Consider the following 14,057-nt stretch of genomic DNA (forward strand, 5'->3'; position numbering starts at 1 on the left):
ATGAGGAACATCCTCAGTCACCTGAGGAACACCCTCATCAACCGTAATATGTACTCGTCGCCTACGGGATGATGCAGTAGGCCTACGCCTCTGGGGAACATCGACTGCATCATGCTCATCTTATCTACCTCTGCCTATAACCCTATCTAAAGCATGACCCAAACCTCGTGTTCTAACCATGATCTGTAAATCATGAAGAACATGTATTTCTTTTGGTCAAATAAACTATTCATATAATTAAAAACCTACATATATTTACATAAATCTTCAGCCTTACGTTATAAACCCTAATCACGCTACCCTAAGCATTGTTGACTACCCTAAACTAAACCCTACACACTCAACCACTAAACATATATCTTACACTCAACTAGGTCCTAACCCTAATACCAAATTTTTTATGCAAATACAAAAAAACAAAAATTTAACCTAATATATAATATTTAATTAATTTTTTTACTTACCACCATGAAATCATAAATATTTGAATTATTATAAAGCAAATTTTTTTTTTAAAAAAAACTTCATTTATAAAAAAAAACTAAACTAATTTTGGAAAAAATAATTCCTTCTTCCAAAAGAATCTTCTTCTGAATTGTTGTACTGGAAGAAGGTTCTTCCAGAGAAGCTACCGAAAAAAGTTCTTCCGGTAGTTTCTCCGGAAGAACATTCTTCTGGTAGAACAATTTGTTCTACCGAAAGAATCTTTTGTTCTACCGGAAGAACCTTCTTCCGAGAGTATCGGAACGGTTGCTCTTCGCCATTTTCAGGCAATTTCCATGTCTTCTACCCTAAAGGCATCATCTCCTAAACTAACTAAACAGTTAACCTACGAGAGGAGGGGAGATAGGGGTTACTAACCTCGACGACCGAAACGCAGCAACGGCACCACGGAAGCTTCGCAGAAATGCAACAATGGCAGCTTCAGGCGCGGAGGAATAAGGAACGAAGAAAAGAAGAAAGAAGCCAGAAAAGTGGGGAAGAAAAGAAAGGCAGCGTGTTTTGTTTTTAAATTTTAAGTTAAGGGCAATTTTTCCATTTCAAAAAATTGTTGGGTGCACCAGCAACATTGTTGGGAGCACCTAGCATGTCCCAGATATTAAGGACTAAGGAGTCCTGGAGCATGGGCTCAAGTGCTTGTTTAAAAAGATACATATAAAATGAAGGAAATTCAAAAGTATTGTCGACCCATGTCCCTTCTTAGAATTAGAGATAATAAAATGAGTCTAGATCAAATTAATCTGCAAATAAGGCTAAATTAAACTCTTAAACTTTTAGCTAAAAAGGAATTATGCCATATTGGTCCAACTTGATGGGTTTGACAAGTCAGGTTAGACTTTCGAAATATAGGCCTGGAAACTATCAAGGGTGTTGCTAGGTGCACCCATCATTATTGCTAGTGCACCCAACACTTAACGTGAAAAGGCAAAAATATCCTTGCATATTTTTAAAAATATTTTTGTCCACCCAGCTCATTCAGGTTGATCCACATAGGTTTTAGTTGATCCGCAGTTGATATAGATGATTCGTAAGTTACTTGCGGATCAAGTTGATCCGTAAGAAGCTTGCAGATCAAGTTGATCCGCAAGCAACTTGATCCGTAAGTTGGTTTTTAAGACTTACGGATCAAGTTGATCCGTAAGACACTTGCGGATCAACTTGATCCGTAAGTCTTTTACAGATCAAGTTCATCCGCGAGTTGATTTTTAAGAAGTGTTTCACGGATCAAGCTAATCTGTAAGTCACTTGCGGATCAACTTGATCCATAAGTCTTTTACGAATCAAGTTGATCCACGAGTTGATTTTTAAGAAGTGTTTCACGGATCAAGTTGATCCGTAAGCTTCAAACGGTTATAACTTTTGATAGAAATGTCCGTTTGAGGCCCATAATATGTTAAAACGCTCGAAATTAAAGGAGGAATCCCCTGACAAATCAACTCATTTTTCAAAAAAAAATCGCCTCTAAGTAGCTCAAAAATAGGATTTAAGATTAAAAAAATAGGATTTGGTCAACTTGATCCGCAAGCTTCTTTAAAATGCTTGGTGGCGGTGCTGTTGTGCTGCTCTGCTCTACTTCTTCCTCGTGCATTCTCCTCGATTGGCGTTTGGCGGCGTGGTGGTGGTGCTTTACGGATCAACTTGATCTGCATGTAGATTTTAAAGCTGCAGATCAAGTTGACTGTTACGAATCAACTTGATCCGCATATAGATTTTAAAGTTGCGGATCAAGTTGATTGTTACGGATCAACTTGATCCGCAAAAGAATTACGGATCGACTTGATCCGCAACAGGCTTACGGATCAACTTGATCCGCAAATCTTCTGCGGATCAACTTGATTCGTAATCCGTAATAATCAACTTGATCCGCAGCTTTAAAATCTGCATGCGGATCAAGTTGATCCGTAACGATTTTACGGATCAAGTTGATCCGCTACACCTGAACGCACAAGCAACAAAAATGCATATCTCGTATGCCGCCGCCGACCACCGCTACCTTCACCGAACCTAACTGTTGCCAAGGAACCGAAGATAATACGTCACCGAAGAGAGAAAAGCGAGAAGAAGAGTGCACAAAAATGGTTGTTCTGGTTTTTAAAAAAAACACAGCTTTTAAAAAGAGAAAGAAGGCAAGGGCAGTTTTGCCATTTTTAAAGAATGTTGGGTGCACCAGCAATGTTGCTAGGTGCACCTAGCAATTCCCAACTATCAAACCTATTTAGTTTGATATTATTTTTCAATTTTTTGGCCTAAAATTTATATAAATTAAGGTGAAAAAAATAAAATAATATGGGTCACTTTGTCCCAACCTAATGGACCGACTTGATCAACAAAAATAATGCTCATAAGAAATTTAGGTCAACTTAATTTGACCAATTTTTACATCTAGACTTATTAAGTCAAATAACTCATTTTATCACCTCTACTTAGAATATATGTTTCTTTTGTTATAATGTATATTATAAGTATAACAAGTTAATTAGAAACTACTAAAGTATATTTGTTTATCTCGATTTTTCACCAACACTAATCTCCTTTTGAAGATTTGAACTTTGATGGCAATATTTCATTTGTAGTTTTCTTAAGACAATTTTTTATTTACATCATTAGTATTTGTTAATTGACAATAATTTGAAAACTAGCTTACACTTCATTTAAATGATGATAATAATGATAATAATGATAATAATAATAATAATAATAATAATAAAAGAAGAAGAAGAAGAAGAAGAAGGTGGATTTGTTTTCCAATACATTTGAATTTTTTATTTGTTACCATGTAGCTTCAGCTTGATTTTTTTTCTTTATTTATAAAAACTAGAGATATATATTAAGAGATTTATAACAACCATACACCTTAATAATCTCCTCTTGATTAGAAGAGTTTGTGTGTAATTGAGTAAGAAAGAAAAATGATTCATATTCGCTAGAATTAGGTAACTTCACTATAAGAATTTGAGTATAAATTGTTAATCATGTCAGTGATGGAATGACTCACGTTCCATGTTTTGTTTTTATTTTTTCCTGTTGCAATTTTTGGGGAATTTTGTTTTGTGAATGTGGTCCATTTTCCTTCCACATTCAACCCTTATCTCTATAATGTTCGATAACAAACCCACATCCCTATCCTCAAGCCCACATTCTGATAACAAATTGGTTGAACTCTCTGATGGGTAGACTCTATAAATAGGATGGGGTGCTCTTAGCCTTGTATCGCCAAACCCACTTCTCTATTCAAAAAAAAAAACATTATCTATCCAGAGTGAGCAAGGGTCTGGAAAAACAAAGCTACCTTCGGGTTCGTGCTTGTGCCACTTCGTATTTCATTTGCAATGGCTGGAGGTACGCTTGCTCTCTTTTTCCTGCTTCCGCTGCTTGATCTGAATATGACTTTTGAACTGATTTGTATGTTTAGATAAGTATGTTTAAATTTTACATTTGTTATGAGAGCTTTCCGGTACCTCTATCTTGCTTCTATTCTGTTTTGTTCAATTAGAGAAGAAAGGCGAACAGTGTAATGGCTTTAAAATAAAGTACAATACTGCACAAAGCGTTAAAAGAAAATTTTGAAAGCGTAGACTTAAAGCTGAGTTTAATATTTTAAAATATTAAAAGGCTAAACCTTCGAAAGCGTAGACTTCTTGAAAGCTGAGTTCAATATATTAAATATTAAAAGCCTAAACCTTTAAAAAAAACGTAAACTTACGTCACTATGTTTGAATTATTTATTAAGCTAAATAATTTTATGCACATTAAATTTAATGGTTAACAGCTTATATGTTTTAAATATTGGATAATCATATGCATATAATATTTATTTTCTTTTGAAGTTTTGTCTGTATAATTTTATAATTTTATACATACAAAATTATCTTGAATATTTTTCTGCAATGTTATTCATTTTATTTACATTATTTAGAATATTATGTAAATATTTAGCTCTTATTAAGAATTAATGTTAAGTGATTAATATGATTTAATTAATTAAAAAATAGCCACAACATTTTTAATTGATTAGATTTATATATTAAGTATATAAAAAATCACATTTTAAAAACATTGTTTGTGATTAATCATATTTAATATACTAAAATATATCCAAAGGAATTTTATTATGTTTGTATGATTAATTAGGATAAAATATCAGGTTATATTTCTTAATTTACTCACAGGAATTGAGAGAAAAAAAAAACATAATTTGATAGTTTTATCATAAATATGAATCTAATTGAGTAGGACTTTAGCCCACAGGCAAGTTGTATGTCACTAGGTTCATGAACTAATGCATATTTTACATTGGTAAAACATGACAATTTATTGAGTATCAAATTGTGAATAATGAGAATGTATTCTTGAACTTTACAGTTAATCAATCTGCAAACATTTCTAATATTAAGTGTGATATTCCCAGATTGAAAGGGGACAATTATAAGGTTTTGAGGGAGAGAATTCTCCTTCATTTAGGCTGGATGGATATTGACTATGCTATTAGGAAAGACGAGCCGCCAGGCATTACTGAAACTAGCACTCCAGACACTGTTGATCTTTATGAAAAGTGGGAGAGATCTAATCGTCTGTCCGTAATGTTCATAAAGACTAATATATCTGCTAGTATACATAGTTTCATCGATCAGCATGAAAAAGTCAAAGATCATTTGAAGGCCATTGATGATCAGTTTATTACATCTGATAAGGCCCTTGCCAGCACCCTTATAATGTAGTTCTCATCCTTAAAGCTCCAAGGGATAAGGGGTGTACGTGATCACATCATGCGCATGAGGGATATAGTGGTTCAACTAAAAAGCCTTGGAGGTTACCATGTCTAATTCTTTCCTAGTACACTATATTTTGTGTACTCTGCCCTTGCAATATGCTCATTTCAAAATCTCTTATAACACACATAAAGACAAATGGTCAATTAATGAGTTGATGACCATGTGTGTTCAAGAAGAGGAAAGGTTGATTATGGAAGAAGGCGAAAAGGTGAACTTAACTTTTCATGGAAAGAAGAAAGTGGATCAACCCAAAAAAAAAACAAGGGTAAGATTCCTGCTTAGCCAGTCATAAAGAAAGAGTCCAAGTGTTTCTTTTGTATCGAGACTTGCGTCGTTGGGTTTTTCTTTTAATTTTTCGGATTCTGGTTTTAGTTTAATTAATAAATCTAGAACTATTGGTTCTGGTGCATTACTTAATGGTATTTACTATATTGAATTGCAAAACGATGTTGCTTATAATTCTATGCATGTTACTGCTGGGGTTAAACGATATGTTGTGAATGAGGAATCCTCTATGTTGTGGCATCGTAGATTAGGACACATCTCTATCGAGAGAATTAAGAGACTGGTAAATGAAGGAGCACTTAGTACTTTGGATTTTGCTGATTTCAAGACTTGTGTGGATTCCACTAAGGGTAAGCAAACTAACAAGTCTAAAAGGGTGCAAATAGGAGCTCAAACCTATTAGAAATCATACATACAGATATTTGTTGTTCAGATATGGATACAAGTAGTCCAAAATACTTTATCACCTTTATAGACGATTATTCACGATATATGTATCTTTACTTACTTCGTACTAAGGATGAAGCTTTGGATGCCTTTAAAATTTTTAAGGCTGAAGTCGAGAAACATTGTGGAAAGCAAATTAAGATCGTGAGATCTGATCGAGGTGGAAAGTACTATGGTAGATACACGGAGAATGGACAAGCACCTGGTCTGTTTGTGAAGTTTCTTCAGGAACATGGGATTGTTGCCCAATACATTATGTCTGGTTCTCCGAATTAGAATGGTGTGGCAGAAAGAAGAAACCGAACTTTAATGGACATGGTAAGAAGTATAAGAAGTAATAAAAAACTTCCTCAATTCTTGTGGATTGAAGCATTAAAGATGGATGTGTATATATTAAACCAAGTTCCAACCAAGGTTGTCTTAAAGACATCTTTCGAGTTATTCAAAGGTTGGAAACCGAGTTTGCGACATATACACGTTTAGGGATGTCCATCTGAAGTGAGAGTTTATAATCCACAAAAGAAGAAACTAGACCCAAGGACTATTAGTGAGTATTTCATTGGATATGTTGAAAAGTCCAAAGGGTATAGATTTCATTGTCCATCACATAGCACTAGGATTGTGGAATCAAGAAATGCAAAATTTCTTGAGAATGACTTGATTAGTGGGAGTGATCAATTTCAAGACATTGCTTTTGAAAAGGATCACTATGAAGCTCAACCCTCTAGCTCAAGTGACAAATTGATTGTCATTCACACCCCTCAAGTACAAATAAGTGTTAGACAACCAATGATTGAAAATCCATAAATTATTGGAAACAATCATATAGATCAAGTTATTGATGAGGAATATCAAGATAATGTTGAACAACCTATTAAACAATTGGTTGAGCAACAAGTTCCTCAAATAAGTGATGAGGTAACATTAAGAAGATCTACTAGAGTCAAAAGGTCAGCCATTCCTAGTGATTATGTAATGTATCTGCAAGAATCAGACTACAACATTGGAGCCGCAAATGATCCTGAAACATTTTCACAGGCCATGAGTTCTAAAGAATCAAACTTATGGCACAATGTCATGAAAGATGAGATGGATTCTATGGCGTTTAACCAAGTCTGGGATCTCGTACAGTTGCCTAGTGGTGTAAAAGCCATTGAATGTTAAAACCAAGAAAGACTCACAAGGTAATATTGAGAGACATAAGGCAAGACTTGTTGCCAAAGGGTTCACTCAAAGAGAAGGAATTGATTACACAGAGACTTTTTCTCCTGTATCTAAGAAAGATTCTTTCCGAGTAATTATGGCATTAGTAGCTCATTTTGACTTTGAGTTACATCAAAAGGATGTGAAAACGACATTCCTTAATGGTCATCTAGAGGAAGAGATTTACATGAAACAACCTGAAGGATTCTCCTCTACTAAAAGTGAGCACTTAGTTTGCAAGCTTAATAAATCAATTTATGGCTTGAAGCAAGCCTCCTGCCAATGGTATCTGAAGTTTCATGATGTTGTCACTTCATTTGGCTTTAAAGAGAACATCATGGATCAATGTATATACCAAAAGGTTAGTGGGAGTAAGATTTGCTTTCTAGTGTTATACGTGGATGACATTTTGCTTGCAACTAATGATAAGGGTTTGCTATATGAGATGAAACAATTTCTCTCGAAGAACTTTGATATGAAGGATATGGGAGAGGTATCTTATGTCATTGGCATTAAGATCCATAGGGAAAGATCTCGAGGCATTTTGGGTTTGTCTCAGGAGACTTATATTAACAAAGTTTTAGAGAGATTTAACATGAAAGATTGTTCACCAAGTGTAGCTCCCATTGTGAAGGGTAACAAACTCGCTTTGAGTCAGTGCCCGAAAAATGATTTTGAGCAGGAACACATGAAGAATACTCCGTATGCTTCAGGTGTTTGAAGCCTTATTTATGTTCAGATTTGCACCAAACCTGACATTGCATATGCTATTGGAGTTTTGGGAAGACATCAGAGTAATCCAGGTATTGACCATTGGAAAGCTGCAAAAAAAGTGATGAGATATCTTCAAGGAACAAAGGATTACATGCTCATGTACAGACGAAGTAGTTGTTTGGAAGTGATTGGCTACTGCAATTTAGACTTTGCTGGTTGCGTTGATTCACGAAAATCAACATCTGGTTATATTTTTATGTTAGCCGGTGGAGCTGTATCTTGGAGAAGTGCCAAGAAAACCTTAACCGCTACTTCCACTATGGAGGCTAAGTTCGTTTCCTGTTTTGAGGCTACCTCGCATGGTGTATGGTTGAAGAGTTTCATGTTTGACCTTAGAGTTGTGGACTCTATTTCCAGGCCATTAAAGTTGTACTGTGACAACTCTTCTGCGGTGTTTATGGCTAAAAACAACAAAAGTGGAAGTCGAAGTAAGCACATCGACATCAAGTACTTAGCCATAAGAGAATGCGTTAAAAAAAAGAAAGTGGTCATTGAACACGTCAGCATTGAGTTGATGATTGCTGATCCTTTAACTAAAGGCATGCCACCAAAGAATTTTAAGGATCATGTAGTACGAATGGGACTTGGTTCCATGATGTAATTTCATTGTACGTACATTTGTTATTTTCAATAAAATTCTTATTCAGTTAGATATTTTCTCATATTATTTTGTGCACATATTTATTTATTTCGAGAAAAAACATTCGGTTTAGATCTAGAATAAACATATGGTTTATTCATTAAGTTGAGAGCTAATGTTGAGAGACTTGATATATTGTGGTACATGGAAGATATTACTCATCATTAGAGAACCTATCGCCATGACTCATATATTATGTTTCTTGTTACGATTGATGTTGAGTTAAGTGGACCAAGTGGGAGAAAGATGGAATGGCCCATGTTCCACGTTTTATTTTTATTTTTTCCCGTTGCAATCTTTGGGGAATTTTGTTTTCTAAATCTGATCCATTTTTCTTCCACGTTCAACCCTTATCTCTGCAACGTTCAGTAACAAACTCACGTCTCTATCCTCAAGCCCACGTTCAGATAACGAATTGGTTGAGCTTTGTGATGGGCAGGCTCTATAAATAGGATGGGGTGCTCTCAACTTTGTATCACCAAACTCACTTCTCTATTCAAAAAAAAAACACCATCTATCCAGAGTGAGCAAGGGTCTGGAAAAACAAAGCTACCTTCGGGTTCGTGCTTGCACCGCTTCGTATTTCATTTGCAATGGCTGGAGGTACGCTTGCTCTCTTTTTCTTGCTTCCGCTGTTTGATCTGAATATGACTTTTGAATTGATTTACATGTTTAGATCAATATGTTTAAATTTTACAGTCAAGTGTTATTCAAAGAAAGCAACACTTCACGACTTTTGACAAATGTATCAAAAATAAATTTGAAAACATATTGTCTTAGTCAATGATGTAATATTAAAAAAATAAAACTCATTCTGTTCAATTAGCGGATAATATTATTTGTTCAACTTTTGATAATTAAAAACTACATATGGTGGATGTCTCTCATATCTTTAGACAAACCACTCTTTTGGAGCACTCACCTCCAAACTAGCGTGGAATTCAACTAAATTGTCAACAAATTTAAAGTAATCACTTGTCTGACTTTCACCATCTTTTCTTTTACCCGTTCATTGTTTATTGCCACTTGCTAGTGATTATTCCACTTCATTGTGCCAATACAATCTTGACCTACACTGCCAACAATTTTCTATTCGCCATGTTACAGTCAGACATGGCAAGAAAATCCGTACCCGTGGATACCCGCCCAAATCCGTCCCAACTTTGACGGGTAATACCCGAGTTGATCGGATATGGGTTCGGGTTCTGGTTTTTCCCGATAACCAAAAGTCAGTACGGGTATGGGTATGAGATTACTAAATTCGTCCCTACCCTGAACCCGAACCCGCCCCGCCACTTAAAATCTTTAGAATTTTTGCATAATTTAATCAAAAGGCATAGAATTTTTATTACTAGTTAATTTTATTTTAGAATTTTTACATAATTTAATATTATTTTCTTAACTATTTTTGTAGACACACGTGCTATAATAAATTTATTGATATATAAGTAGTTAAAAATAAATGTTTAACAATCAATTTATTTTTTCTAAAATCAAATTTTTAATATTTTTTTTACAAAAAAATTATTTTTCTAATTTGAATCGTTTATGGGACAAGGTCGGGGATACCCGATACCCGATGGGTACGGACAATAAACTTAAACTCGTCGAGTATCGGGTACGAGTATGGGAATATGTTGGGGAATCGAGATAAGAAATTGGGGAGACAATACTCGTACCCGCCCGTCTCATTGCGATATTTAGTTACAGTTCCTGTTTCATTTTAAATGTTTAACAACAATTGTGTTTTGTTATATGGGGGAAAATGCCGTGTATAGCAAATCATTAATGAATTTGGAGTCTTGGAGGTTATTAAATAACATGATACGGTTGTGTTGAAGAAAGAGAGATGTATTTTTTATCAAATGAGAACAATGAGAAGAAACTTTTGATTAAAACTTGTCACACTAGCTATACAAAGAATCAAGTAAAATTTTTATATGTATCAAATTAATGATAACTCTATTTCAAGACTCGGGATATGTCTCCCACCTAATGAATTTAATCAATTTATCATTAGTGTCAATCTCAAGAAGCCTAGAATCATTTCGAAACCTACGAAGCTATTTCATAAATGGAAATGTGAAATGTGATATGACACACAAATTGACCCAAAGCCAAATTATATTCTAAAAATTGTAAGACAAGGACACAGCACGAGTATACATTTAATTGAAAATTTAAGGAAAACAAACCACTCCCGCACATAAGCTTCAAAATCGTAATATATAGCTTTATATGTGTCACATATTTCAAAATAAAATGAAAAATTGGGAGAAAAAAAATTAGTATATTATAAAAGAACCCTGGCCCTGCATTATTTTTCATTGTTAAAAATTACTTAAAAGTTCAAGATAAATCTAATCTCTTTATTTATTTCTTAAGTATATATATATGTATAATTGTGATTCCACAAGTTTTTAACTAATTAAGTCCTTTCACTTTTAAAATTAGGTAAATTTATTAACGTTTTTATCATATTTTCCACAAAAATTCTCAAATTCTCATTTTTATTAAAAATTCTAAAAAAATTTATTTGATTAAACACATATATACAAACGTGTATCAAACATGTGTCATAGTGTGTCATATCTTACACATGTCCAACACAACACCAGAACAGTATATCCATGCATAATAGCTTGCATCATAGTTGCTTCCATAAGTGATTCGCGAGTGAAGTCACTTTCTTCCATAAGAAATGTTGTCTTGGGGGCCTTTTGCTTTCATTTTTACTTTCAAGTTTCATCTTTCCTCTATGCATGCTTTGTTATTATTTATCAAACTCTTTGAAATTTTGATAATTTGATTTTTTAAAATATTAAATTACTAAAACCCAAACACCAGTTAAAGGTCCTAAAAGGGCCCAAAATATGGTGTTAACTTATATGTTAGATTTAACTCCTCTGTAATAAAAAAATACATTTTAATAGATAAAATATAATTATAATTGTTAGGTAAAAAGTTAATAGTTAAAATTATAGTATAAAAGCAGGTACATTCATAATAAATTATAAAAATACTAAAAACTTATAGTGTTTGGAACGGTGTCAGACACTCTTGGTTGTGGATCCTCAAAACAAATAATATATAGTTGCTTTTACATTCTCTATGACGTGATTTTGCACTAAAACATAATTCCTAGATGGAAAATCAAACACAATCACATTAATATATCAACTAAATTAATATGATTTTAAACAAATATTCACATGCTTTTTTATCATTTTTTTATGATGTTAAAAAACATGTTGTATTGGTCATTAACGAATATATATTCACATGTTTGAGATTGAGCTTGTGTTGAGAAATTAATTTTAGGTGCATAATTAATTTGAGTTAAGACAATATAGGTAACTTTTATTAGATAAACAAATTTTATTGCTAACTTACTTTCTGAATAAAAACATTTAAACCTAAATCACATCTTCCTAAAATCAATTTTACAATATCTTACTCAAATTAACACACACTTAACCGTTAATTTTATAGCTACACTTCAGTTTAAGGGGCTCAATTCAATCACATCTTTCTCAACTTTCCAAAACAATTTCCATTCATCACAAAAGGGTCTCTTCATAAAAATCACACCACACTAGACAGAATTGAGAGCGCATGATGATCTCGCAGCCAGATAATTGACCACACCAATTTATTAAAAACAAAAGCACAACACGAAATGAATGAATGACCCCCCCCCCAAGAACAAAGTGAGAAGGTGGTGTGATTATTATTCATACCACTTATATATGTGGGGATCAACACAGGACCTCTCATACAGGGAAAGGAGCAGCACGTAAAGGCAAAAGAAAGTGGTCGTTAGATTATGGAGTCATAGATGTAGACATGCCTGAATGATGATGCTCTTGCTCTTGCATCACTCACGTATATATAAACCCTATCATTGCGCTTTGCCTCTCTCTCTCTCTGTGTGTTATTGTTTGTCTCCCATAATGAGTGTGCACCCCTTTTCTACATTGACCAGCTTTTTCTAGCTTAAATTGCGCAAGCACCACCCTTTTATTGGATTATTAGATTGTTGGATATGTTTTATGCGTGAAAATATCACATAATCATATATTTTATATTATCCTAGAGTAGTAGACCCTTTGCTTTTGTGTAAATATAGAAGGGCCACACCCACTCGCTGACTTGCATGACCAGGCTAGCATTGCTTAGCTGTAATTACAAGTGGCATCCTTCAATTTTTCAATACACATTATTTTGGACACCTTAATGGGTAAGACTCGTGTGTGGTTAAAGTTGGAAATATTATACGTGCTTTTAATGTAAATCTAACGAATAAAAATAAATATAAAAGTAAAAGTAAGAATCATGATCTTTTGAGAATTACTTTTATCTCAAAAGTATTTTTTCACATAAAAAAATAAGCATGCACTCATTAATTAAGATGGTGTTTGGTTTCTCGATGAAACCAAGTTTAACTAAATTTTCCACTTTCCAAGATGATCAAAACAAAAGTAAGTCTTTTTGTATGTTTACCGTAATTGTTATTTAAACACGTACTAAGGTGCGCTTGATTAAAAGTTATAAATGTGAATTTCAATAAATAAAAAAACTATACATTCCAATGTATAAAATAAGAAGAAAAACAACTTCTTACTTTTCAAGTAAAAGTACTTTTAAAATCAATTTTAATTCCAACATGCAATAAGTTTTTAGTTCTTATAGAACATATCTTTAAAGAGGAACTTACAAAAATACTTCAGAGTTCTACCGAGAAGAAAAAGACTTTAATTATTATAATAGTTAAAAAAATCACATCGTTTTAATGGATTTTCATCGATGATTTTTGTTTGTATTAAATAAATTGAATTCGAACGAAAACCTTATCTGATTTGCATGGGTCTCATGGTAAGCTTAATTATCTACATAAAGTAGACACATCTCCCCTTTTAATACTCAATAAATCTTAGTGTTTTTGTTTAGCTAAGCACGCGACGTTCTCCTTAAAAAACGAGTTCCCTTTTGTTGTTTAGCCCTTTAATTTATTTGTGTGAATGAGTAGTTTTTAAATTTATAAAACTTGTACACAAGTTAGTTTTGTGACTTTGTTAGCCAAAGATATTAAAATCACTAACATGACGTGTGTTCCATAAATTTATAAGCTTGCTTGTACTCATAAAATAAATTTAACAACTAAACCACAAGTGGAAGATATTTCAAGGGACTATGGGCATTGCCTTAAGAAAATATTTTATGTTTTCATTAATAATTACAAAAATATCAACTCTTTTCTTATTTTTGTAAGAAAATTCGTGGAAATATCACTTTATTGTTTTCATCATTTTTCTGTACAAATATTTGTAAATAAAAATAAATTAAATGACATTTATATGATTATTAACAAAAGGGAAAAGATTTATTTATCCTAATCACCATAAGTTTTCTATTGGATCTATTTTTTATATCAA

This window comes from Glycine soja, chromosome 1, assembly GCF_004193775.1.
Source record: "Glycine soja cultivar W05 chromosome 1, ASM419377v2, whole genome shotgun sequence".
NCBI lineage: Eukaryota > Viridiplantae > Streptophyta > Magnoliopsida > Fabales > Fabaceae > Glycine > Glycine soja.